Source organism: Amblyomma mixtum, chromosome 3, assembly GCF_055824585.1.
Source record: "Amblyomma mixtum isolate Tamu chromosome 3, ASM5582458v1, whole genome shotgun sequence".
In the NCBI taxonomy this organism is placed as follows: Eukaryota; Metazoa; Arthropoda; class Arachnida; order Ixodida; family Ixodidae; genus Amblyomma; species Amblyomma mixtum.
Genome location: NC_143014.1, coordinates 411,310,596 through 411,336,761, shown reverse-complemented (window position 1 = coordinate 411,336,761; position 26,166 = coordinate 411,310,596). Strand labels below are relative to the sequence as shown.

The window sequence follows — 26,166 nt, the reverse complement described above, 5'->3', positions numbered from 1 at the left end:
CACAGCACAACGCTGACGGCGCTCACACCTGCTTGCAAGGCTTCAAACATGGAGCACGACGATGAAGCGGTGCTTGGAGCACGCCCTACTCCAACAACATCGCATCACAGGTGTTTGGCTTGGCCGTCCTTTCATCGATGTGTCAAACACATCCGGGATCGACAAACGGTCGCTGCTCTAGACCCAGTGCAATAAATAGTTTGTAATTTCCAGCACGCAAGCACTGCGTACTTCACAACCGTAACACCTTTCTCTGTTATAAGTCCGATACCATTATTACAAACAGGATCCCTCATCTGCCCGAACGATATTATTGCGCTGTCACTGCGGTATACAACGGCGATCGACGTTAGTGACAAAACAGTCCGCAAGACCTTGAAGAGCGCGACGTAAACAAATACTACGCAGATACGCGCGCCACCACCTTCACAGCTTTTTGTCAGCGTCTGATGACATAGGATGAGTTGTGTCGCTGGGTAGCGCGCTCTTCGCATCCGTAGTGCACTAAAGAGGCGTCACACACAACAGGCATACGTAATGAATCATTGAATACAGCCAGACAGCAATTTTTTTCTCACACCGCATCACAACCGCTCGCACGGCCAATTTCTACCGCTGAGATTCGCCAAGAGCGTACTAAAAGCAATGGTTCGCCATAGCGGGGTGCGGCAGCGGCCGTAGCAGCGGAGAACTCCACCTGAGGTCACTGCAGAGAGCAGCAGTGACGCGGGGGTGCAGTGCAGTTCATTTTTTAAGCATGAAATGCTTTTAGCTCCCGTTGTCGGCAGTGTGGTGACGTCACGCCGAGACCGAGAGCCATCATCCGGGCACTGAAATCCACTCATGCGGGCACTGAAATCCACTCATCCGGGCACTGAATTCCAGTCATCCGGGCACTGAATTCCAGTCATCCGGGCACTGAAATCCACTCATCCGGGCACTGAATTCCAGTCATCCGGGCACTGAATTCCAGTCATCCGGGCACTGAATTCCAGTCATCCGGGCTCTAAAACGAGAACATCCGGGCACCGTACGAGACTTAACGAGATTTAACGAGACTCTCTAAGCCCTCCTACGCGACCGGCATGCAAGCGCCGGTTGGTCTCCAAACGAGACAAAAAATAAGTGCTGCCAGTGCCTTCTCAATGTTTATCAAGATATCAGTTGAGCTGTGGGTTTGATAATGCACGGAATTATAATTTCCGATTTCTAATAACGCGTGCAAAAAGCACATAAATGCCATGTTACACTTCATTGTCATACGTGATCTGGGGGAGAAGCGCTGCGTTCAAAGGGCAAGGCATCGCGCCGAACGGGTGGTGGCGTTCCTCCCTTCCTTTACGGTGCGGTTCGGGTGTCCACCGAGATGGCAGAGAATTACTGCGCCATTTCCTTTCCCCAAAAAACCTTGCGTTCAAATGGCAAGGCATCGCGCTGAACGGGTGGTGGCGTTCCTCCCTTTCTGTACGGTGCGGTTCGGGTGTCCACCGAGATGACATTAGGCCCGTAAACATTTCATGCTTACTCTACTCTCGTTTACGAGAGAGGCAGAGATTTTTTTTTGCTTTTGTGTATTATGTAAGCCAGAAGATGCATGACTGTTATATTTTGATATACGACACAATAAAAAATATTATCGCAATGGCCGAAAAATAAGACAGATTCAGCGTGTAGTAGTTGTCCAGTCTTTCCAGTCGAACGCAGCGCTACCGGCGGCGTGTCAGCGCAGGGGCTCTCTCGTTTTCGGCACGGTGGGCTGCCGCTCTAGTTCGTATGCAAGCCACGCTGCAAGCAATGGCCTCACTATCGCCACTAGCGGCAGAAAGTGTCAAATCTTTGTTAATTTCCTAAAGCTATGCTTTTCAACAACGCTTCATTGGATTAAGATTTTAAAATACATTTGGAAATCACTAAAATGTTAATAATATTATCTGTAGCGTTTTAACGTATTCAGGAGAAGAGAAAGGGTTGATAAAAGAGTGCACCTAGTGCGCACTGTTCGTCTTCGGAAATGGAGAGACAGATAGAGCCTAAAAGAGAAGACATGTCCTTGACGCGCCCGAAAAGGCATGTCAAACAGCTAGCGGCGAGTGTGCAGATAGATAGCAGAGAAGTCCCGATTTCGCGATTGCTGATTTGGCGCTAATAACTTCAGGTAGAGCTGCGGCCTGGTATTGCGCAGTGTATTGTGTTTGAAGTGTGAAACAGGCGCGCAGAATGCGCTTGTATCGCCTTTAAGTGGCTTTATCTCACCATTTTATCTCTACATTTCCGAAAAGGCAAGTCAAACAGCTAGGGGCGAGTGCGCAGATAGATAGCAGAGAAGTCCCGATTTCGCGATTGCTGATTTGGCGCTGATAACTTCAGGTAGAGCTGCAGCGTGGTATTGCGCAGTGTATTGTGTTTGAAGTGTGAAACAGGCGCGCAGAATGCGCTTGTATCGCCTTTAAGTGGCTTTATCTCTACATTTTATCGTCCGCTGCCTGCGCACGTTCCGCGCTATCTTCGTTCACTGACTGCCGTGATCGCAAACTCGGATGAAACTCGGGCGAGCGCCAAACTCGGGCCTTCCGGCATAGTGCCCCAGATTGCTTGCTTTTTCGTTTCCGCAATGACAAAGTGTTCTCGCAGCCTAGCGTTGCGTTTCAAAAGATAGGTGAGAACAAAAAAAAAAAAGGACAGCTTGCTCCTGCCGGCGCCGTTGAACACGTCATCTTTAACAATCGTTGCGAACCCACAGGCCTTCTTTACTCCAGGCGGCGCCCCGGATGCGTCCCTGCGCCTATCAAAAAAGGGGAAAGTCGCGCCGCCCCTACTCAAGCGCAGCACAAGAGGCTATCCGATTCGAAAGCGCCAGCGTCGGAGGCGGGGTTCCGCAGCATGGCACGCAGGTAGTCCACTTTTGTCATGGTCGACTTTTTTTTTTACGCCTACAGTGCAAACGTGAAATGATTCAACACGTGGAACTTGCTGTGATTTCCATCCGACGTGGCTTTTGTCACAGTGCGCAATGAAACAGGAGGCAGAGAGGACGCCGTGCTGCAGGTCAGGGTTATGCGTCGTTCTTTCGGTGGCACGCGCTTTTCGTATCTTGTAACAGAATCTTTGAGCGAGCGTGAATGTCACCCCAGTTGCCCTGTTCAGTTTCCCGATCCCGCAAACTTTTGGTGCGCAGAGCTACGGCGCAGGGCAGCCTGACCTTGGTTCCGTATTCATCTCGAGCAATGTGTTTCTTTTTTTTTTTTACGCTACCGCAACTTCAGTCATCATCGTCGGGGCAGCAAACGCACAACACGAGCCTTTATTATGCTGTGCGGCTCCTACTGTATTCATGACCTCGGCTACATGGTTTTTGTATCGTAGTGTCTTTGCATTTAATCTTGTCTCGCTTCGGGGTTAAGCGTTGCGCTAACCCGCTAGCTAAGGAGTGTATGCGTTGCGCTAATGTGGATGAAAAACGCTAGCTGCGGAGACAGCGAAACAACCTTGAATCCACTGCTGGGAGCACGGGTAAATAAGCGCATCAAGCTTGATTGTAGTTTCAAAACGTTTGTACCCCCGAAGCAATTTCATCAACTGCACACGATGCGCCGAAGAGGTTTCCGATGAAGCCCTCCTCGAAGGTCCGAGCTGCACTCGAGTAGTCCGGTAGAGCGTCGCGGCTGAGCGGAATCCTCCTCTCCCTCGCGCCCCTCCGGGCCACAGCGCCATCGTTGGCGAGCTGCTGCTGTACGCTGCGCTCGAACTTGATTTTTCCTTGTCTGCCGGTCGGCTCCTGCTTCTCGCTGACGCACCCCGGGGTCTTGGCGCCTTAGACTAGAGGGATCAGGCGAAGATCCTTCTTTGAACGCTTGGGTGACGGTGATGCTCCTGCGGACTCTTCACGCTTGCGGGCTGGAGCAGCTCTCCTACGCGCTGCATCCCCGGCCCGAGCTTCTGGCCGCCGTTGTTCGTCCCCACTTGTTCCACTCGCTGCTGCGAAGTGGTGGCTGCTTCCGAGAGCAGGCTCCTGGCGACGAACCGGCGGCTCTTAGCCTGCTGAGTCGCGGTCATTGAGAGTGTCGTGGCATTCGTCGACGTTCTTTCCCCAAAAGTGCCGAATAACACCACGCTGCCGGCACAGTTTTATGGTATTGGCTCTGTTTTTTTTTCGTTATTAATTCGCCTTGGATCCCTAACTGTGGCCTTACCGCGCCGTTCCTTCAGATTTTTCTTTGGTCGGTTTTTAGTTGGTCGGCCGCGTTCACCCCAGACACTGCTGATGATTACAAACCTTAGAAATGTCCACGGAGCTCATGCCCTTATTCAAAGCGGCAAACGAAATCCCATTCTCTAAAGCCCCGCCGGTTCTAGGACGGAGGGCGAGAGCGCCCGCGTTCTAATGGCAGATTTCAATCTCTGGTCAGGAGCGAATGCTCGTGCTCTTTGAAACTGGTGATTGTGTTTAAATACGCGAAGCGTATTCAGACCCCGATTTCTGATTGGACCGTAACGAATATTCTTCTCCTTCGCGGATTCGGGGTAACGCTCCGAATCCCCAAGCAACAGCGTTACCAAATGGCTTGCTTGCTGCACACGAAGCGCATGGTTTCTACAGTTACACAATACGCTTTTCTCAAGCATAACAGCATGCGCAATGCTTGCTGGGCCTGCCTGTTTGCAGCCGAGGTAACAGCACACCATTGAGTCTCTGGAGCCACAGACACGCACACCTTCTTTCTCGGTTATTTCCTTGTCGGGAAAGGCTGATGTCGCCCGCATACCTACGGCGGTTGAGGGCGGGGAAGAATTTGAGCACGACGAAAACGATAAAAAAAGAAAAAAACTCGCTGTCACTGGTTATGACCACTCTGCGCTACCTCTACGGAGCCGAGACTCGCCATCCTGCAGCGAGATTTGGTTGTTGCAGCTCGGTTATTTGCAAACGCATTATTGCATGCTTGTACCGTGTTTGCCTATGCACCTATATATTAGGGGGTTAAAGTTTGTCAAGCTGCCTATAACGCAGCATTCTTTTGCTAGCACTTGTCCTTCAGTGCGTGGTATAAATGCAGTGAAAGGGTTAGATACACCCGCACTATTTTAAGTTGATCAATCCGTCTTAGTGGCTTCAGTGTAGTTAGCCTTTTATTGGTTCACCATATCCTTCGAAATTCGTCTGTGAGCACCCTGCAAAGAGACATTTATTCATAAACAGCTGAGTCTCCCATAGGACCCAGCGGCCCAATTGAGTGTAGCGCACCACGCGGCTTGGTGAGACTTCCGGTTTCGGTTTCAGGCGCGCGTAGTTTGAATGCTAAGCGTACGCTGCGGCCTGCCGCGCCTTCGTGGCGCGTTATTTCTGTTCAGTATGGTCAACTATTGTTGTGTCTTTACTTTCCGTCCAGAAAGATCAAAAATTACATTCCGGGTCCTCTTGACCGGCCATCAACGCAGCTCCGCCACGGCCTTCGTTGAACAGTGCCAATCCAGAAAAGAGGCGAGTTGCTTTGTGAAATGAACATTTATTTTGCTGCATATAAACCCAAAACCGATATAGTAGCCGTCGCCATTTGGCACATGGCTAGTTACGCGCTTTTTGTGCGCCCATGTTTACAGTAATACCGCTGACAACAGTGGTTGTCTCTACCACCATTCACCGTCAGCTGAAAAATTGATAGGGGCTACACATAGTTAAACGAAGAAGACCTGCGAAAGCAGGTGTTCATTCTTCAATAGGAGGGGCACTTAAACTCCGCCTTAGGGGTGTGGCATGATATCTGTAGTAGGTTAATGTCCATGTATGCTGAATTGGTAATTCCTACTCCAGGTAGTCGATATTTTCGGAGCCCTTCTCTATGGCTTCTCTCATACCCTTAGTCGCTTTGGGACGTGAAACCCCATGAACCAAACTAAACCATTCTTTCCAACAAAAGCAAATAAAAGTATAGGCGTCATGGTATGTTGAGGAAAGTTTATTAGCGAGCAAACTGGATACTAAAAAACATTTACACGCAGTCGACAGTTCTTACTGCTTGTGCAGCATTATCTTGACTTAATTCACGTTGTCACATTGTCAGGCACACGGGATGCTGCAGATGCACAGAAGAGGCACTTCCTTCACTGCTTTTGTGCACTTGCAGACTCGCTTTTGTCGGTGTATAAGTTGGCCTTTCCTGCTGCCCCACTCACACCCGTCTGGCATGGAACTGTGAATATGGAGCTCCCCCGCACTTAAAAGGATGACGGTACCCACCGCTTAAAACCCTGACGATGTTCAGACTTCTCACTGCGTTGGACGAGTACGGGGAAACACGTGTGACCTCATTGTTGCCGAAATGCGAAATGTCTGCTGCCTTCGTCTACATGCTGCCATGCATTTGCAGATGCCGCTGCACAATGCCTCGTGAGCTTCACCTTCCACGACAGTCGCTTCCTTCCTTGTAACAGCCGGGTCTTCACTGGAAACTTAGCGTAGCCGTACGTGACGTCACCACAGCGGCCTTTTCCTTTCTGTGTGCACTGAAGAGAAGCCTGAACGCCGGCGCCGATTTAGTGGGTGCTTACGTCACCATTTCGAATGATAGCGCAAAAATATCGCGTGCTTTACCTGTAAGTTTCATACATTCGGCTCGTTTAAACTCGTCGATTTCTAAAACCTCTTCAGCTGCCCTTTAAACAACCCAATTGTGAACTGCTTAAATGGAAAGAAATGAATTAAGTAAGGAACTTACAACTGATTTCAAGAATTTCGAACATTTTTTTCGTAGCACTGCTTAGAAATGACAGCCATAAAATAAATTATGAAATTGTTGACAATTGCGTGACAATTTCGTGTACGTATATAGGTAATGCTCTTAAATATGGATTGCGCTCAGTGCATGACTGGCTACTGTCTTACGAGAATTTGATTCCGATATCTAGAAACAGACGTTCTCTCAGACTGCGAATTTAAGAATGGTTAGTTTCAGTGTTATCTTAGATATTCCAGATCACCCGGTCAGTCAAATTCTTTGCTGACATTATTGGGGGTCCCCCTTGGGCATATTTTGAGTCATTTCCTAACAAGTGGTGTTCCCACAAAACCTGCAGTGCGAACATGCTATTTTTATCAAATACATTCCAATTTTTATACTGCCGAGTTCCTCTGAAAACCTCGTAAACTCCATCCATTCACGCCTCAACACTGGCTCAGGAAAAACTTCATGGAAAAGTTCACTCAGCAAAACCCTCATAAAAATTATATTAGATGTTTTTGTAGACTTCACAAAGGCATTTGCTTCTTTTAACACAAGTGCTTAATTAAAGAAACTAAAATTTTCCTGTGCACCTGGTCAGGGTGTCCAGCGACCTGGGATAGCCAGGGAAATTTTTGTATACCTCAAATGTCAGCAATACTTTTTAAGCAGATGGCCAAGCCAGGGAAAAGGAAATTGACACAACGGTCAGCCGTTAATTTTGAAGGCACTGTTTGTGGCCACCACGCGGTCCGTTCACATTTACATGACACCGGTTCGCTTCTGATGTGCATAGAGCATGGCAGACGGTCAGTTTTAACGCTACGCCGTTAGAGTTGACGTTCGGAGGAAAAGCCGTGCGTGGTATTCCACTGAGGGTTGTCTTCATTCCATAGCTCAGCCATTGAGTTGTGGAATGAAATTGTGACAGAAGTATCGTTAGGACATATGATGATGCAAATTAAATTAAATGCGCTGAAAACAGAATTACGCTAATTAGTTCGGAATCGAACCTAGGACCCCTGGGTCGCGATTCAGACAAGCTATATCTATGCCATTGAGGCACGTTCGTCCGGCTTGATTAGATTAGACCTTGTGTGTCTTGAGGCGCATTGCGTAATCAGGTATGCCTGTTGATGTGTTCTAATGAGTGTAATTAGAAAAAAATGGCTGAGGCTTAACTTGGTTAAGCCGGGAGAATGCGAAGCATCATCGTGTCGCGTAATTTGGAGGCGCACAACCACAGCGACGGCGCGAGGTGGGCCCCCGTTTCTGCACTGTCGTGACGTCGTCAAGTCACGTGGTGTGACGTCATGTATCACGTGATTTGGAGGCGCACAACCACAGCGACGCCGCGAGGTGGGCCCCCGTTTCTCCACTGTCGTGACGTCATCGTGTCACGTGGTGTGACGTCATGTATCACGTGATTTGGAGGCGCACAACCACAGCGACGGCGCGAGGTGGGCCCCCGTTTCTCCACTGCCGTGACGTCATCGTGTCACGTGGTGTGGCATCATCGTGTCACGTGATTTGGAGGCGCTCAACCACAGTGACGGCGCGATGTGGGCCCCCGTTTCTCCACTGTCGTGACGTCATCGTGTCACGTGGTGTGACGTCATGTATCACGTGATTTGGAGGCGCATAACCACGGTGAAGGGCTGAAGTGGTAGCTAAAGTAGTATGCTTCGCATAAAAGGTACAAAATTAAGAAAGTAGCAAATAACCACTAACGTGGTCGCTTCATGCCATTGAGGCAAAGCTTAAGTGTCCCCCTTAATCTTTAGCTGTCTTTTTCTTGTCGTCGACAAAGTCTGCCCTGAACATCTGTACTGTTTTGTTCTGTACTTGTTGACACACTTGGTGTTTTGTGCACATTAATAGACGTGGCTAAGTTCAACAGTATCTCCTGTGCAGTAAGCCGTAGCTAGTAATGTCCGGAATTGATGGTTATTCTCATGCGAGGCACCACGCCTGTCTAGAGTGGCATCGACATCTATCTGGAAAGCTTTCTCTATGATGTGTTAAGGCGAGGTCATAAAAAGCTGTTAGTTTTTGTGAAAGTCGCCTTGCGCTGGTCACCTGGCATTACTGCTGTCGAAACGAGCGCCGGAATGAGCAAAAGGTGCCTTCAGTAGAAAGGCAGGAAAAAGCTGCGCTTTCTAACTGAGGATGAGTCGGCCAACTTTTGTCAGCCCTTTTCTGCAAGGGTTCGTTGTTGAAACCCTGCAATAATATCCGGCCCCTGTAAGCACGTGGACTGCCGTTTAGATAATTTCCCAGAAGGTTCTCAATGTGCAGTTGTTGGTTTCTCTCGTGAAAGCGCGCAAAACGCCGTCTCATAAGACCCGGGGATTCGAGTGCGGCGACACTAATACGCAGCGTTAAGATTGCTGCGTTTGGGGCGTCATCCCACGGTTGCAGCTGTGCGTCTAGGTGTCGCAATGGAGTGTGGAAGAAGTTGTCTTCCTAATGGAGTCACTTGCGTTGTAGCTGCAGCTGCTGCTCTTCACTGACTTTGCGCGTCATCTTGTGTTTCGCTGCAAAGCGCCACGTTGTGTCTCTCTCAAGTTGACCTCACTTGACCCACTAGCGGGAAATGCGTCTTTTTTTTTGTCTGAACTCTGACCAGAAAGCATTTGCAGAAAATGTTTAGTAGCTTAAAGTCAAGCTGTCGTAATTTTTTCACTAAAAAGTTACGCTTCGTAGGAATTCTACCCATTTTGCATAAATTCACCACGTTCATTATGTGATGCTCAACACGAGTTAGGATACGATAATGACGAGCTGGAGGAAAATAGTTGTGAAATGTTTCTTTCCATCGCTGCATTTCGTGGAAACGCGTCTGTCTTGCAATTTCAACTACAGGTTTTGATATTTGAGCTACTCGAGAATGTTCAGCTGTATTTGCAGCAATTTATTGTTACATATTTCTGCTCCAAACCAAAACTTCGTTATTCAGTCACATTTAGCGGAAACATCAGATGCTTAGAAGAATACGGGAAAGGGTACGCACCCATAATAGAGAGCTGTAAGATAAGAGGAAAAGATGGTTTCACATGTCACAGTCAGAGGCTGGCCTTCCTTCAAGAAGAATTTGGATCTCAAACCGGAAAAGCAAATATCTTTTCAAGAAAGCGTTTGCAGTTTCTGCGGCGATAATTGCGCTCTCACGTTAGCAGAATGTATGACAGGAACGATCACAATCTGATGAGTTGGAAGCAAACACTCATATAAGAAGCTTGGTAACATCGTGTGAATGACGCTGAAAAACGGGAGCCGCGCTTTCTTTCAGATGCCGCCCGAACCCACTGGCGCTAATCTTGGAACCATGCACAACGCGAAGCTCTGTCTTGGGCAGCACGAAAGGCGCGAAGCCAGTGATGTTTTTTACGAATCACGGATGAGAGCACTGTAATCGTGGCGCATCCGGGCTCACGGAGCGCGCTGTCACGTGGTATTGTAATCTTCGCAGGCTGTCGTTTTTCTCGAATAAAGACGGCCACGCTAAGTCTATCTCGTTGGAAGTGTTTAGGCTGGACAATATATGTCGAGCTCCCAATCTTCACTATTGACGCCTGAAGGTTTGAAGCTATATTTAAAAAATTATTTTAATGATCTCGACTTATTGCTGAAGTTGGACGAGCAAAAAATGGCACTGTAATCTTAGATAAACCCTAACTAGAGCCACGCGATTTCATTTCTGAAGAACGCTTAGGTTTTCCATATCTTGGTCAAGTTAGGTGGGACGCCCTGTACATATCAATGGTGTCTTCATTTATCGAGATTCCACCGAATCCTAACTCTTCTAAAGTGTTACCACGCAAAAATATTCTTGCATAATAGCCGTAATTTACCGATTCGCACCGAATGAAGACTTAATAATGAATTTGATATGTTATTAGTTGCTCATCTTACGTGCAACACTCAATTATATTCCATGGGCAACCTCAACATCGATACCTTAAACCATGGTTCAAGCAGCTATGCATACACGGACGCATTAACAAACCATGGTCTCCAGGAGCTCATAAATGTTGCCACGTGCTTTTCACTCACTAGAACGAGCTTTCTAGATGACGTAACAAATCAGCCATCCGTCGAGTGCACAGCAGGACTGTACCATGCGACATATCGGGCCAGTCGGTGTTCTTAACATCCTGTCCGCGTCGCACCAAGATAATAAAAAACGCGTAACAATTTGGCCACAAGCCACTCATTTTGGGACAATAATTCAGTTGTCAAGAATTATTCTTAGAATGCTTGCTTAGAGTAATGCTACAAAGTGTACAAAATACATCTTGCCAAGCTGATGACCGCTTACGAACGTGGGTGGCGCTGATGAACACTCTCAAGGTTAGGTTATTTGTAAACATAAATACCCCCGAAAGCAGAAGGTTTGACAGCCGTCGCCGTAGCTCAGAGGTAGAGCACCGGACGCGGAATTCGGAGGTCGTGGGTTCGGATCCCACCGGCGGCATATGGTTGTTTTTTCTTCTGCTTTTCTAATCAATTAGCTTTAAGCGACAGTAATATTCTTACTTGATCACCACCACAAAAAAATAAAATGAATTACAATATTTATAACGAGCCCCTCATTCCCCTTCCCTTGTTTGCTTAATTGCTTAGCGAGGGCCTCGGTTCTGGCAGCCTTGATGCCATAGGAAGCATAAGAGGGTTCTCACACAGCTTCCATCCTCGCCGTTCGATGGCGTTCTACGTCACACCAGCGGTAACTCAGGACGTTCCACGTCCGCCGCTTACGAACGTGGGTGGCGCTGATGAACACTCTCAAGGTTAGGTTATTTGTAAACATAAATACCCCCGAAAGCAGAAGGTTTGACAGCCGTCGCCGTAGCTCAGAGGTAGAGCACCGGACGCGTAATTCGGAGGTCGTGGGTTCGGATCCCACCGGCGGCATATGGTTGTTTTTTCTTCTGCTTTTCTAATCAATTAGCTTTAAGCGACAGTAATATTCTTACTTGATCACCACCACAAAAAAATAAAATTATTAAAAAAAAATCCCCTGTGCTCCTTGGTTTCTGTGGCTGTTGGCTTCTCTCATATTTTGGGCAAAGGTACTTTGACGATAAAATAACACAAGCTGCAAATAAGAGCGCTGCCACATAGAGCCATACGGCACATTCTTCACAATGACTTCGAACAAAGCAAGGTATTGGCAGTGGCTGCTGGGAAAGGAATAGTATGTGAAAAAATGTCAATGGCCAATGATTTTAACAAGCACTTCTCGAACCAAGCACTCCTTTAACGTTTAAGTAATTATATCCAGACCAATAATTTTTGAAAGGACTGCCAATACTGATAAACTCAACGAAAGCCCACAGAATTAGCTGTGCTAAACGTCACGAAAAATTATGCCAATCCAAGAAAATAAGCTTCTCGCTGTGGGTATATTGTATCGCTATTATATTAACTAGACAGACATGGTGTCAGGGGGGCACCGCTAGATTTGATTCAAAGCTTTTCACTTAATAGGCAGCTGTGTGCTAGTGAACGGCAAAAGATCTGAACAAAAGAAAATTAATATTTGAGTCTCCCCAAGGATCAATATTAGGCCTATTTCTTTTAACAACTGTTAACGACTTCGTATCATACCTTGCACGGGGCGGTACACTATATGCTGATGACACCAAAATATTCATAACTGATCAAGATGAGGGCATTATTGGCACCCTGGCTCAAGGAACATTAATAAAACTGTCTTAGTTTGGTTGTGGAGGTTTAACGTCCCAAGGAGATTCGGTCTATCAGGAACGCCGTAGTGAAGAGCTCGAGAAATTTTCACCACCTGGGGTTCTTCAACGTGCAGTGACATCGTACACAGCACACGGGCCTCTAGAATTTCGCCTGCATCGAAATTCGACCGCCGTGGCCGGCATCCAACCAGCGTCTTCCGGGTAAGCAGCTAAGCGGCATAAGCACTGTGCAGCCGCGGCGGCTAGTAAAACTGCCTTCGTGGTTGCATGTTCATACGCTGGCACCAAATGCATCCGAAATTAGTTCATAATTTTGCGATGCAATAATCGCCCGTCTGTCAAAAACTTCCTTTTTTCTGAATAACACCGCTTTGCAAAGAGTTCATGAAATGAAATTTCTTGGAGTTGATATTGACAATAAACCAACGTGGCGCTCACGCGTGCAACCAGCTTGTTCAAAAATTTACAGAAATGTACCTATATTTTATAGATTACGATATCTTTTCCTGATAAAAACACCGCTGTCGCTCTATAATCCTTCTAACACTCCCATGTTATCTATGTGCTTGCTGCGTACGGCTTACCGCATCGTTCCACATTTAAACGATTACAGGTCGCCCAAAGTACTGCTTTGCGCATAATAGTCTTAAGCCGCCACCGGCCGTGTATCTCTCTATTCCCCCCCCCCCCCCCCCCATCATGCAATTTGCACACCCGCGCACCCAGTACTGCTGGCAACCATGCGTGGCGCAGCACTCCACATGCATTTTTATATCTTGTTTGTGTACATAGTGTATATTGCCGCCTGATTCTATGCTCTCTTACTCTCGCTCCCCTTTTCCCTCTCTCTCCCTCCCTCTCCTTTATTCCTGCTAGCCGCAGCTCAGGTGCTTCAGGTTTCGATGGCCGATGCCGCGGCTACCAACATCTGTTCCTTCCATTGTTATTTTTATTAATAAATAGCCACTAACAACATACTCGTATTTTTGTGCAAAGGAGACTGTTTCCGCTACTTAAAGGGAGACTGAAGCACTTTTTTTGAAAATCTGGCTGGCAGCGCCGTCCTATAGTTTTTCATGCTGTATACTGGAATATCGCATCCAAATTGGGCAAAAAACAAGCGCTAATTGCCTTTTTTAGCAGAAATATGCGGCCTGTGCCGCGGGGCACACCATGCGGCGCGCCTCCGCCCGTGATTGGTCAAGAGAGGTCGTGACGACACTTTGAGGACTGGAGAAGCTGCCGATGCGGATCCGGCGCTGCGTTGAGTGCAGATCGAAGCTTTCCGTGGTGTTGTAAAAGCGAATATGGCGACTAATTTTTTACTGACCTCCAAACAAAAAGATACTACAATTTGTTAATTCCAAGTATCACCTGAAACGAAAAAAGACGCGAGCAAGAAATTCTACGCCTAGCACAAGCATACGCCATTGCGAAAGACGCGTATGCAGACCATCCGTAAAAGGTGCCAGTACAACCTCGGCTCGTATTCTCGGAAAGGAAGGGATGGGAACAATACTCAAGATAATTACCGCCACCGGACGCCTCCTGGCTCGCCCGAAAGAGCGTCAGCCTAAAGAAAAGGCCCAAATCGCTGTGTGCAAAAAAAATTCTGTTCTCAGTACCCAGCGTTGTAGGTTGGAGAAAGTACTTCAAGGAAACAATGAAGCAGCACAAAGTTGATGTCAAAATGAGCGAAGCGCAGTGGCCAGGCACTGCGAGGCATGTGACCACAGCATAGTTACGCAATCATTGTGTGCTGGAAACCAAGCCAAACACCCGCATAAGGCTGCTGCTTCACTCGTGGCGCGTTCAGCAGATGCCAGAAAATATTAATCGCTCCCTCGGAAGCGTTCGCCCTTCTTAGCTCTGCAGTTTAGGTTCAGTGAAGTGGTGGCCAACTATATGTGTTTAAAAGCCAAGCTAACTGCAACTCGTCCGCTGCCGCAACTTGATGAAGATACCGAATAAGGTTGCGAAACGTGTTTTTTTCCAAAAACTTGGTTGGCATTCATTTCTCTCAAATTTGCATCCGAAATCAGAACGTCGAACGCTGTCGAACGCTTTGGTTGGTTTATTGGGGTTTAACGTCCCGAAGCCACTGACGCTATTAGAGACGCCGCAGTGAAGGGCTCCGGAAATTTCGACCACCTGGGGTTCTTTAAAGTGCACTGACATCGCACAGCACACGGGCCTCAAGAATTTCGCCTTCAAGAAATTCAGCCGCCGCGGCCGGAATCGAACCCGCGTCTGTCGGGTCAGCAGCCGAGCGCCGTAACCACTGAGCCACCGCGGCAGATTAGTCGAACGCTTTCATTTTGATCGCTTAGCTACGATTAAACGAGATACCGTATATGAAGAGCTTCGATGCTTGCTTGCTTTATTGTGCTTTGCTTGCTTGCTTGCTTGGACACGTCGAACCGACTATAAAATCACTAACCGAGCCTTGCTGAGCACGCCTCTGGTGGTCTGGCCGCACCTAAGCTTAGGAGAACGACACATGCTTGAGCCTCTACCGGGTTTTTTTTTAGGTCCAAAATTTTTAAAGAAAGGTAAATTACTTTAGATTTATTTTAACCCTGGGGCTATACTGAGGGCTACGGCGGACGCCAGGTAAGAGGCAAACTACTTTAATTAGTTCGCTGATTAACTGAATACGTTAATTAATTTTTATTATAGGGGATATGTTGGATTAGCAGAATTGGAGATCGTCTTCCAAACAGTCCAGCCAAGAAAAAAAAATTTCATGAAAAAATTTTTTGCGCGCGTCACGCAGCGAGAAAAAGTCACCCTGGTAGGCAGCTTCACACTGTAGCACAGCGTCTGTGAGCACCTGTGACGTAGTTCGCTCCGCCCTGCGCTTTGTGTCAATGCGTTTTTGTTCCAACGCGGCACTCCGTGAGGCCGCGAAGCGAAGCGAAACAAGCAGTAATAGCGCAGGCCGCCCGTCCAGGCTTCAGGTGATACCAGCCGTGTGACGGAAAGCGCAGGGCGGAGCGAACTACGTCAGAGGCGCTTACCGCCGCTCAGTTACGGTGTGAAGATGCCTACCAGGGTGACTTTTTCGCGCCTCGTAACGTTCGTGAAAAATTTTTAATTAAAGTTTTTTTTTTTACTCGGCTGGACTGTTTGGAGGACGATCTCCAATTCTGCGAATACAACATAACCCATAAAATAAAAATTAGAAAAGTTTGTTAACATATTTAGTTAATCAGCGAATTAATTAAAGGAGTTTTCCTCTTGCCTGGCGCCCGCCGTAGCCTCCAGCATAGCCCCAGTGCTAAAATAAATCTAAAGCAATTTACGTTTTTTTTTTAAATTTTGGACCTTCTAAAAAAAACACCCGGTATAAGGTTTCTGCAGGGGCTAAGTGAGCATGTTTCTACATTTAGAAGAGGCGCTTCTTGGCAATGGTGGCACGCATCTCATAGGCGATAAAATCGAAAGAACTGTGTAATGGTTCAGCCGTGCGTTTTTGACAGAAATCTCTAGAGATCACGTAAAGACAAGCTCTGCATGTAGCCGCTCTGACGAAAGTGCTTCGAGCAGACTACGCTTGCTTTGGTCCGCTTTAATTCTCCCTCGTCACAGCAGCGAGCGCCCGCGCTGCGAGTTTGTGATCTTGTGGAAAACAGTGGAAGACGACACAGTCGCGGCCGTAGTTGTTCGTGGACACGAACGCAGAGCAGTACCTCGTGTTGAACCTGATTCTCAAGGTCGGCTGACACGCTTTGTACGTCACAACGCACGCAGTACGAGGAACAACGCGTGCAGTTCGAGAAACAGCGCACGCTGAAAGCTCGCTCGGATGCGCCGAAGTATCCCCGGCTCCTCAACGTGACGTCACGTTGGCTGACATGGACGAGGTTTCCCTCTCCGCTGTTCTCCTCTCTTGCGCTTGCGCGGAGCGCGGGAGATTTAAACAACGCGCTTTCAATTGGTGATTGCGCCACTGTTATTGCCAAAATCGAAAAAAATAATTTCACAGACGTGATCAGCAATGACACTACTTAAAAACGCAAAAAAATTAGCTTACTCGAAAACCGCCTCAGTATCCCTTTAACATTCTAAATGTAGATAAAAACGCAGAATATTTCCTTACCAATTTAACGTTTAATATGCTGATGCATATCGTAATTTGCCGTAACGCAACGTTCCTGCAACGTAGCGCTACTTAATCTACTGGCTCGTCTACAGCTGCTCTATAGGCATCGTGCATTCCAAATAACTATGTCGCTTGTTCATTACAAGTGCTGCCATTAAGAATTGGAATGCACTGCCGCAGCCCGTTGCAAGCACAAGTAACTACCGGGAGTTTTTTAGGACACTAAAACAGTGTATTTTGATTAATGTATAGCTGCTGACGCGGCTCCCTAAAGTTCTTCGTTATGTTAATTTTGTTTTTCCTTGATTGCTTTTACAGCACTGTTTATAATTGGAACCCCTCTCACAACTCTCGCACGAATTGTAGATTTCCGCCTGCATACTCAGTGTGCTCTACGAATTACTTGCAAAGTAAACTTTTGATTGTTCGATTTCTGTACTTTGCGCACCCTTTATTTACTGCTCTGGTTTATAGAAAAAAAAGCTTTTGCTCGCATAATATGCCCTGCCTACTCCGCCATACCACCAGCATGCACGCGGGTGCGCGGAAGACAGGATTGGCAATATTGGCGCGGCCATAGAGTGTACTTCCGGTAACCTTTGGTGCCGGAATCAAACTGCCCCACCGTTGGCTGTTCTGTCTGCCGCTATACTGTCAGTCCGCCTGCACACGACGGTGCCGTTTTATTGCCGGTTATCTCTTTTTGTCTCTGAACGCTGGCTCTGCACGTTTATTGCTTTCAGCTGTGCATTCCTGTGCATATTCCTTCTGCACAGTGTCGGATCACAGCTGCGTAATTTGCGTGCACGGGGCGTGGTGTTATCCGCCGCTCGGTGGAAACTACTTTTTACCCCGGACATAGGTCGGCTTTACGAGTTCGTGTATAGGTCGACTCCGTTCATACGTCTACCTCCCCCCCCCCCCCCCTTTTGGAGGGTCAATAAAAAAAAAACAGTCACCCTAAAATGGGCAATATACGGTAACCTCACTCTAAAGATCTCTCACCCACGCAGAACTTGAGCAAGCGACGGCGAAGTACAATTCGAAGACGCGATGGTACGGCGATTATTCTAGTAGTGTGGCTTTGTATGCTTTTTGGGTGATAGTCTTGAAAAAAAAATTGTAGCGCTCATGATGTCCGTTTCTGTTCTTTGTGTTTTCGTCTTTTCCTCCGCTACAGTGTTTTTCAAGAATATCCTAGCATCGAAATGTATAGCCAGTGCTGCCAATTCAGATTTGTGGCGTAACCTGACATGATCGCATGTGCATTCTTTTTTTTTGTAGCTTGCAGTGTTTCCGCTCACCGGTCGTCGAAGCTCTCGACAATCGCATGTGGAGGCGATCGAGCTCCAGCTTATCGGGCGTGGTAGTGGGAGCTGCCACCCATGGGAAGGAAGTAGCGTAGTCCGCGCGTCGCGCGCGGACTACGCCACTGACTGTCGCCACGCGCCAGCAGTACTGAGACATATGCCGGTCCGCATATGTACTGCTTTTGTCCGGCTGTCCAATTACGAGAAAATCCGGTGTGTGTGTGTGTGTGTGTGTGTGTGTGTGTGTGTGTGTGTGTGTGTGTGTGTGTGTGTGTGTGTGTGTGTGTGTGTGTGTGTGTGTTGTGTTGTGTTGTGTTGTGTTGTGTTGTGTGTTGTGTTGTGTTGTGTTGTGTTGTGTGTGTGTTGCGTGCGTGCGTGCGCACGCACGCACGCACGCACAAATTTACGCACAAGAAATTTACGCACAAATATTACGCGTAAACGATACAACCGGGGCCCATCCCGCACATAAGCAGTTTTTTTTTGTTGATCTCTGGATATTTTTTTTTGCTGGCGTTGTGTTCAGCAGTAACCTTCACAGTGCTCTCTCAGAAGCCCTTAAAGCGTCCAAGTGGCTGCTTTGCTCCGCACTCGGTTATAAAGATTTCTTTGCCGCATCATGTGCGTTTACTTCATCACATCATATACGGTTAACTTGGGAAATCTGCCGGTGGTTGCAACGCCTGCGTCGGTATTTTTCGGTCTTTTCTAAGGTATGTAAGCTCCGTTTCCAGTGAAAGTGTAACGTCTTTGTCATTTGCGGTAATCTATCGTTAACTTTTATTTATCCGCTGTTCTTTTAAAGAAGCCGACACCAATCGAATGCAGTAAAATGCAGTAAGGGCGCAATGCAGGTCAATCGGTTTTTCTTTGCGATTACTACTCCAACAAACAGACCCCCCCCCCTCTCTGCTTTCCCCCAAGAGGCGAAATTTTTCATGAGATGCGGTCCCTTCTGGGGAGGGTGCGATGTTTCGTCTCCGACACAAGAACTGGCTTCAAACACGTGCACGTGAATGCCGCAGGCGCAATCCGCCTCCGCGGGGCGTACAGTTGATATACGTTCTCGAGAGGGAAATGGGGGCATTCAGCCTATGCATTCAAAGCCTCCTAGACTACTCAAGGCCTCTCCGCTTGCTCCGTGACGTCACGCTAGTTGTCCGTGCTGCGCTCACGGCTGCCAGGGTTCGCCGGCAGTTTTCAGCGCATTATTTTTCTATACGAAGCACATTGGCTGTAGTAATGATCCAATGAACGGGAATTAGCGACTGAAGAACAGCTTGTTAACCACTTGCTTGATTTTGCTGTATATCTTACGCGTTAATTTATAATTTCTGCTTTGTTTTGTGATCCTCGCGATGCACTTCGTGCTGCAGCTGAGTGCTTTATTTTACAATTTCATGACGATACTGGTGACAAAGCTTTGCAGTTCTGTAGTTCTTCTACTTCAGCTCATTGCAGTTAGTTCATATTGACGCTAAAATATTATTTCCTAGGCAGCATAGTAGAAAAATGCAGTAGAATGTTTGAAATGCAGGATCTAGCCGCATCTCATGCATTCTGCTCCTTTTAAATATGCGTACGTTTTTGCCACTTTCGAAAGCGGATGGGGTGTTAAACGTCGAAATAAACAATGTGAATGAAGTCGTGGAAAACAGTAACATGAAGACTGTGTGAACATTTTATTGATCTCGGTGCTTTGCATTAAGATTTCATTTCCTTCACTTTTTTAACCTTCCTGGCAGCTGCCTTCTTCTGACTGCTGTCCTAAATGGCGTCATTCTTCAATTTCAATGGTAGTGAGTGCACTCCCACCATGCCTATAGTCACAGATTTGTCACATCCGGATGGACTGTGACAGGAAATTTCACATATAGAGACGGCTTAGTTTCTAAACCAAGAAACATGATGAAGCTCGTTCGCAGTGACCGTGACTTGAAACGATGACACTGAATTTATGCGTTTTTCTTCCTCGGTAGCTTTTATGGAATTGTTGATGGCTTCCTAGAAAGCGTTATTTTCCCGACGTGCTGTTTCGTGCTGTGTACCCGCGACTTGAAGGCGTAGAAGAAAAGTACGATGGACAATTCGGGAACACCGAAGGCACTGCGTCCTTTTGAAGTTGAACACCATCGCGCTTGGGCTGTATGGTTCTTCCCGTTTGTTTATCATGATGCGAGAACTTGCCCATAGAAATGGAGCTCGCATAACTCTACGAGGAAGCTTAATTGTAATGCCGTTCAGTTCTCTGGAAAACACTAACAATTTTTTACTTTACAAGATGGTTTTGTTTAGTGTAGGGTTTTGTTGTCCATAATATAAGCTATCATAAGGGGTTGAATTTCAGTTATTAACCTTCCAGTACGTGGCTGGCGTAAAATCCTTGCCAGCAACTGCTATCACGCAAGTTTCCTGCGGGCTTCATCCCTAGCAAAACCAAACACCCTAACTTTTGGTCCACCATCGTAATTTCCCCGGCACCTACACACACACAGCATCGGCCTATGTTGCTGCAGTTACAAAATGAGTGTGCTTTACTTTAGCACCACATCATGGTTTCAACGCGCACAAGAAAGGAGAAAACTGCTTGACGTCGTGTGCTGGAGAGTTGAGAAATAGGAAAAGAGAAAATTCAGCACGTTCGCTGCCTAACCTAACCACAGCAAGAGATAGTGGCAATATCCACCTACATTGCCTCTCGGGTGCCATGCTCCAGTGTTGCATCCGCCTGCGTATCACTGAAGTCTTAACACCGTTCGCGGCGAAGCCTTTCGCGGTCGGCCATCTAGTGTGACGTTGGCCCCTGTGGAGAGGAGGAGCAGCGAGCAGGCCTTCTCTAATCTAGGTGCCTTTGATGCATGCCAGTGGACAACTAATGAGCGCGGCTATGTTTTCACTGTTTTCTTACGTGTCTGCGCGTTCGCGTCATGCAAAACTACCCTCCCGAAGGCTGTGCAGCTGTAAGCAGCGTGTAAACAACTGAAAGGTTGTTTGCAACATTTCAGACGTTATGTAGTTCGTACTCAAAAATTTCTACTCAATATTTGACTTCATACAGTTGTATGAAGTCAAATATTCTATTAATCTCCGCGTTGAATGGTCTGCACTCAGCCCTAAAGCCGTGTATCAGTAATGCGCGCAAGCCTGTACAGCCTCTAAGCAATCAGAAACGTCTCGGAATGTCGCTATTTGGTTTACTGCAGAAGGGCTTTGTGAAAAGAAGAGCACGCGCTTGGTACTTCAGCAATGGGTGCGGCTTACTGCTTACACTGCGTGCACCAATTGTAACGTCCCGATGGTGCCGATGGCCGGAATACTGCGGCGAGCTGCGTGCATACCCGCTGCCGCTGCACGCCCGCTGCCGCCCATCTGCACGCGCCACTTGTTTTGAGAGCTGCATCACGCGAGACCGGAATCGTTTGCTGACGCGGCCAATAGCAGCGCAGAAAGTGCGCCTTTCCAGTTTGAGTGCATGCTTGCTCCCGCACGCACTTCGTGTGCCTGCTATACTCTTTCGCCCAACGGCCTCTCTCATGCTGCCTTCTTCCGCTTTCTCTCAGCCCGCCACCCTGGTCCGCTTCTATAGGCCTCTTGCGCTGGAGTTTGAGGTAACGTGGCGGCGCCTGGTGGCAGCAAGGAAAAGCTGGCTGGGTAGTACCAGGTTGGGTAGTAGTGAGCGCTGGCTGTGGCGGCGTACCTTTCTAGCCTGCGTTTTGCTTGGATTCGCACGTTTTTCTGCTCTGTTGTGAGTGCGACAAGGCTCGTCACTTGTGACCAACCACGCCGCGGCCCGGCCGTGGCTTAGTTTTTAGAAAACCGACGCTCCGTGTGCCTTAGGACGAAATGCAGGCAGCAGAAGGAATCGGCGACGCCGATCCGCCCGAGAGGCCTCGCTCAGTCTCGAAAAAGCATCACCGTCGTTACTGCTGCGTCGTGGGCTGCCACGAGCAAGAAGGTCTGAATCCCAATATCGAATTCCACCGTTTTCCTTCAAGGTCTCACGAAGCGGAGCGCCGGGCGCGCTGGATAGCTGCAGTTCGACGCACTGAGTAAGCGAACCTTCGCGTTGTGCTGGCTGCTTCGCCTCCCTTGATGTTTGTTTGGTTATCCACGTTGCTGAAATTCATTCTTTTTGCACATGCAGTCCGGACGGCAAACCGTGGGATGCAGTGCCAAACACCAGCATATGCAAGCCACTTTGTGGGTAACGAGCAAAACAATACCAGTCATCCCTCATATGTACCTACAATCTTCCCCGCGGTCTACAGCCGGCCTCATCCTCCTTGTGTTCGTCTTCTTTCGGCGCTTACCTCTCTCAAAAAATGTATATTTAGCGAGCAGCCGCATATGCAGGCGTAGAATGAGAATTTATGCATTCTACAACACAACTTGTCTAGTACATCCCTATATAGGACCAATCAAGCAGCAAAGCAGCAAAAAGTGTACCATGACAATCACCAAACAGTAGGGAATGCGCAACAGAGCAAGCAGCAAAAGGTGAGAAACGAACAGCATAATTCAGAGATCATATCAAGGGAATGCACAACACAGCAAAGAGCACAAAAAAAAATGCATGGTATAATTATGTCATGTCAACATCTCTCTTCAGATAATCACTATTAAGGCAAATCGGCATATCAGCAGGCATGCTGGTGGTTCACGACTAGAGACCCGCGGCCACTGAGACAATTGACGATTCGACCGGTGCAACGTGGTGAGGTGGCCAGGTGCGTGCAAATGACCACAAATGGGGGGGGGGGGGGGGGGGCGGGGGGGTGCGAATTCGCTGCGCACTACGAGCAGCCCAGCGTCGAGAGTGAAATGTGCACATTGTCTACCTCAAACCAGCACGTATGTGGCAGCGCGGAATCACTGATAACAGCGAACGTGTTCGAGCGAGGTCGTTTTAAGGATGAAAAGCTACATCAAGAATCTTGAATAAACAGCGCGAACGAAGACGAGCACAAAAGACAAGAAAACGGACGACACAGCGCTTGTCTTTTGTGCTCGTCTTCGTTCGCGCTGTTTATTCAAGATGCTTAACCAACTAGCCCGGTAAAACGTGTTAATACAGCAAGAAAACGACATCAAGCGCGCAGCGCACGAGCTCGCGCTGCAGCGTTATTCGGCTGCGAGCTCATATATGCATTGCATTATGTTAGCACTTGCTGAAGGAACAGAAGGCGGCTACTACAAAGCAGGCATGACTACTTGTTTAGCGAGATGCAGTCAGCAAAGACTGCAGGAGGCCCACAGTTTCGTGGCATGCTGAAAGACCGGTGCTGGCGCGGCGTGTACCGTCGTGCGATCGAGCAGTCCCGTATACATGTCTGTTTAGCGCTGCTGCGAATTCATATATTGCAAGTATTTCATCGCGTTGGTGCGCTTGAATCTCGAAGCGTGCAGACCTTATATGAAGTTCAACTTCGTACGCGACTCTCTTCACTTGCGAATGACACCGCGCTGAAACTTCGCCGCTTATTTCTTGAACAGAGTACACGTACTTGGCGTTGCATAATTTCTTCCCTTTACACAGCGTGCCAGCCCTGAAAAAATCTTCGGCGCCCGATATTCGCTGTAGGCCATGGCAAAGCACAAGCGACAGTCGCGGGTCCGTACTGCCAACGCGCTTTCCGAAGCAGACGCCTGAGCCCGGTACTACCCAGCCGAGGGCAGAGGGCGCTCTTTAGCACCATTTTCGCAGCGCCCCCTGGGCAATGCAAGAGGTCTATACCTCATGAATTCCTGGTTTCCCTCGCGCTCGCGGCGCCGTCCCGGCGCACTCTCCGCGTTGCTCTTGGGCTGCGCGCATGTCGCGGAGTTGGCCGCAGTCGTAGGCCCACACGGGGCGGGTCGGGCTCGTACATCGCTATCTGAGAGCGGTAGTCTCCGCTGTCGTGTCCGTCGGGGTGGCCGCCCCGGACTCTTCCTCTTCTGCCGCCACCGCTTGCTCCGTCGTCGCCGCGCTGCCCCTGCGCCTCCCGGTCCTTTCGCCGGGCCGCGTCGCCGCCCGCGTTCTCTCTCTCTCAGGGAGTCTATCGCTCCCGTGCGCTCTCTTCTTTTGGCTCGCCTCCTTGGCAGCCTAACCCCACTGCGCGCAATTCCATTGCCCGCTAACCGCACACCGCACACGCGGTAAGCCACATGCGAGGTCTCTACCCGCATGACTACCCTATTTGCGCGCCTCAGTGCTCGCTAACTACGCAGCTCGCTCTTATAGCCCGCTTATCTCTCCGGCCGCTCAAAATTTTGAACGAGCCACCTCCTTCCTTTCGACTCTCTTCGTCCGTGGGCGCTGCGCTTTTCGGCGATTCTGTGGGTGTCCTCGTGGCGGTGTGTGCTCTCTTGGGTTGGCCGCAGTTGTCGGCAAACACGGGGCAGGTTGGACACGTGCTTCGCTATCTAAGGGCGGTAGTCTGCGTTGTCGTGTTCACGGCGGGGTTGCCCCGGACTCCTCCGACACTGCCGCCACCGCCACACTCCGGCTCGTGTCTCGCTGCCCCTGCTATCCCGCTCTTTCGCCGTGCCGCATTAGCGCCCCACCGATCTTTTAGCGCACATTTCATGCCCGCAGCCGCTTCGCGGCATACCTCTCTTTCCTTTTCTCTTAGCGCGGATTTTATGCCCGCTGCCGCTTCGCGGTGATATGTTTCGAGGTAGCAGCATCCCACCGCTGCCACCAGTTGATATGTTTTGCCGGGCTAGTAGCGTGTCCCACCAGGCATCGGGTCCAGGAGCACCGCCGCAGTGCCGAAGGAGGAAGGAAGGTGGGCCGGAGACGGGGAGTAGGGGAAGTGAAGGAAAAAACTGTATTTACATATTTACATGATTATTTACAAAAAAGACAAACAAAGTAAAAACTGAGAAGTCTCAGGGAAACGTTGAGGAAATCGCTCAGGGAGTCGCTCCGAGAATCGCTCTCCGATGAACGTGTCGAGCGCTTTAAATAGACCCTCCCGAGATCTTCCCGCCTTTTTCGGACCAATCGGATGGACTTCGTCCGGGTGCTCCAAGGTCGTTCACCGCTTCGTCGTCTTCCTCGGCTGAGGCCCCTGGATACTCGGAAGTGGCCCGTCAGGCCAGGTGGATTCTATGTCTTGTTTCGAGGAAACGCCAAGGGCGAAGACCTGCATCGTCGTCACCTTGCTTCATCTGCTGAGGCCCTTGGATATGGGAAGTGTCCAGAAGAGCATGTTGTCGGTCTATTCGTTTCCGGCCAGGTGGATTCCATATCTTGTTCCAAGGAAATGCCTCAAAGGCGAACACCTGCCGCGGCGTCACCCCGCGGTTGACAAAAGAGCGAGGACGGGTTGAATGGCATGCGCTTGGCAGACGCTCGTCTCCGCAGGTGGCAGCTGGCGTTGAGACATGTCACCCTGACAGATGCACACACAATGTCGCAGGGTCAATACTTGGGTGCCGTTGAAGGAGAACTCCGGAAAACACGTCGTGGCAGTTAGGCAGAAGTGGTGGTACGTAGAATCCAGGAGTCGAATGCGTCCCTCGTGTTCGGTTCCACCTGTCAGGAGGTTGCATGGGAGCGCGTGCATGAAGAAGGACCACTTTCGCAGAACGACGCACTGCCTCCGGGCATGGCCTAAGTGGACACAGGTGTGACGGGAACACACAAAGAGAGTTGGGGGGGGGGTAGAATCACAACAGCACGTCCGCCGCCCGAAGAGGTCTCGCAGTGGTTGCAGCCAACGCTGCTGCGCGCAGAGACCTGGAGTTGTGTCCGTTCGGCTTTTGGTCACAGCTGGGCGCAAAGGTTCTTCTTGCTTCGTTGACAACTGTAACGGTCGCAACCAGCAAGGTACAAAGCCCAACAGGCAGAAAGCGCCAAACCAACTTTAGGACCTGCCAAGCTGTCTGCGGTCAAGAAATCCTCCTTCGAGTAAATGAGCTGTCGCGTGAAATCTACGTCCTCCTCCGAAAGTTTCCAAGTTTGACCAAACCAGAATACACAGAACTTGTTTAGCCAAAAGGAAAAAATTTCCTAAAATTTTGGGTGGGGGTGCCCTAGCACGGTTTGTGTCGCAGAAAGCCACCTCCCGTGAGAGCATAAAGGGAAGGTGGAACTGCTGAACACACATACAAAACGGACACAAAAAATTATTCCCGCTAAAGCAAAAAAAAAAAGAAAATACAAATTTGCATAGCGGATTAACGTCTGGGGAGTCAGGAAAGGGCATTACACGGGAAAGCTTCGGCTGAGGCCATCAGCGTTGCCATTTTCTCGCCCTTTTCAGCACCGCATGTGAGATGAATGTTCCCGCAACGCCAAGCTCCGAAGTTTCGCTCCCATTTCGCATAAGAGATTG

General features: G+C 48.9%; 1 long non-coding RNA gene and 1 other non-coding gene across 2 annotated transcripts in view; both read left to right on the top strand.

Moving 5' to 3' along the window:
* Positions 1–2,758: 2,758 nt before the first annotated feature.
* LOC149357669 (uncharacterized) overlaps positions 2,759–26,166 on the top strand; it is a 34,407-nt gene continuing 10,999 nt past the window's right edge. Inside the window, exons 1-2 of the long non-coding RNA XR_016291859.1 lie at positions 2,759–2,891; positions 5,388–5,479. This is a non-coding gene — a long non-coding RNA (uncharacterized LOC149357669). The remainder of the gene's footprint in view (positions 2,892–5,387; positions 5,480–26,166) is intronic.
* TRNAP-CGG (transfer RNA proline (anticodon CGG)) lies at positions 11,122–11,193 on the top strand. The gene has a single exon. It is a non-coding gene; the product is annotated as a tRNA-Pro (tRNA).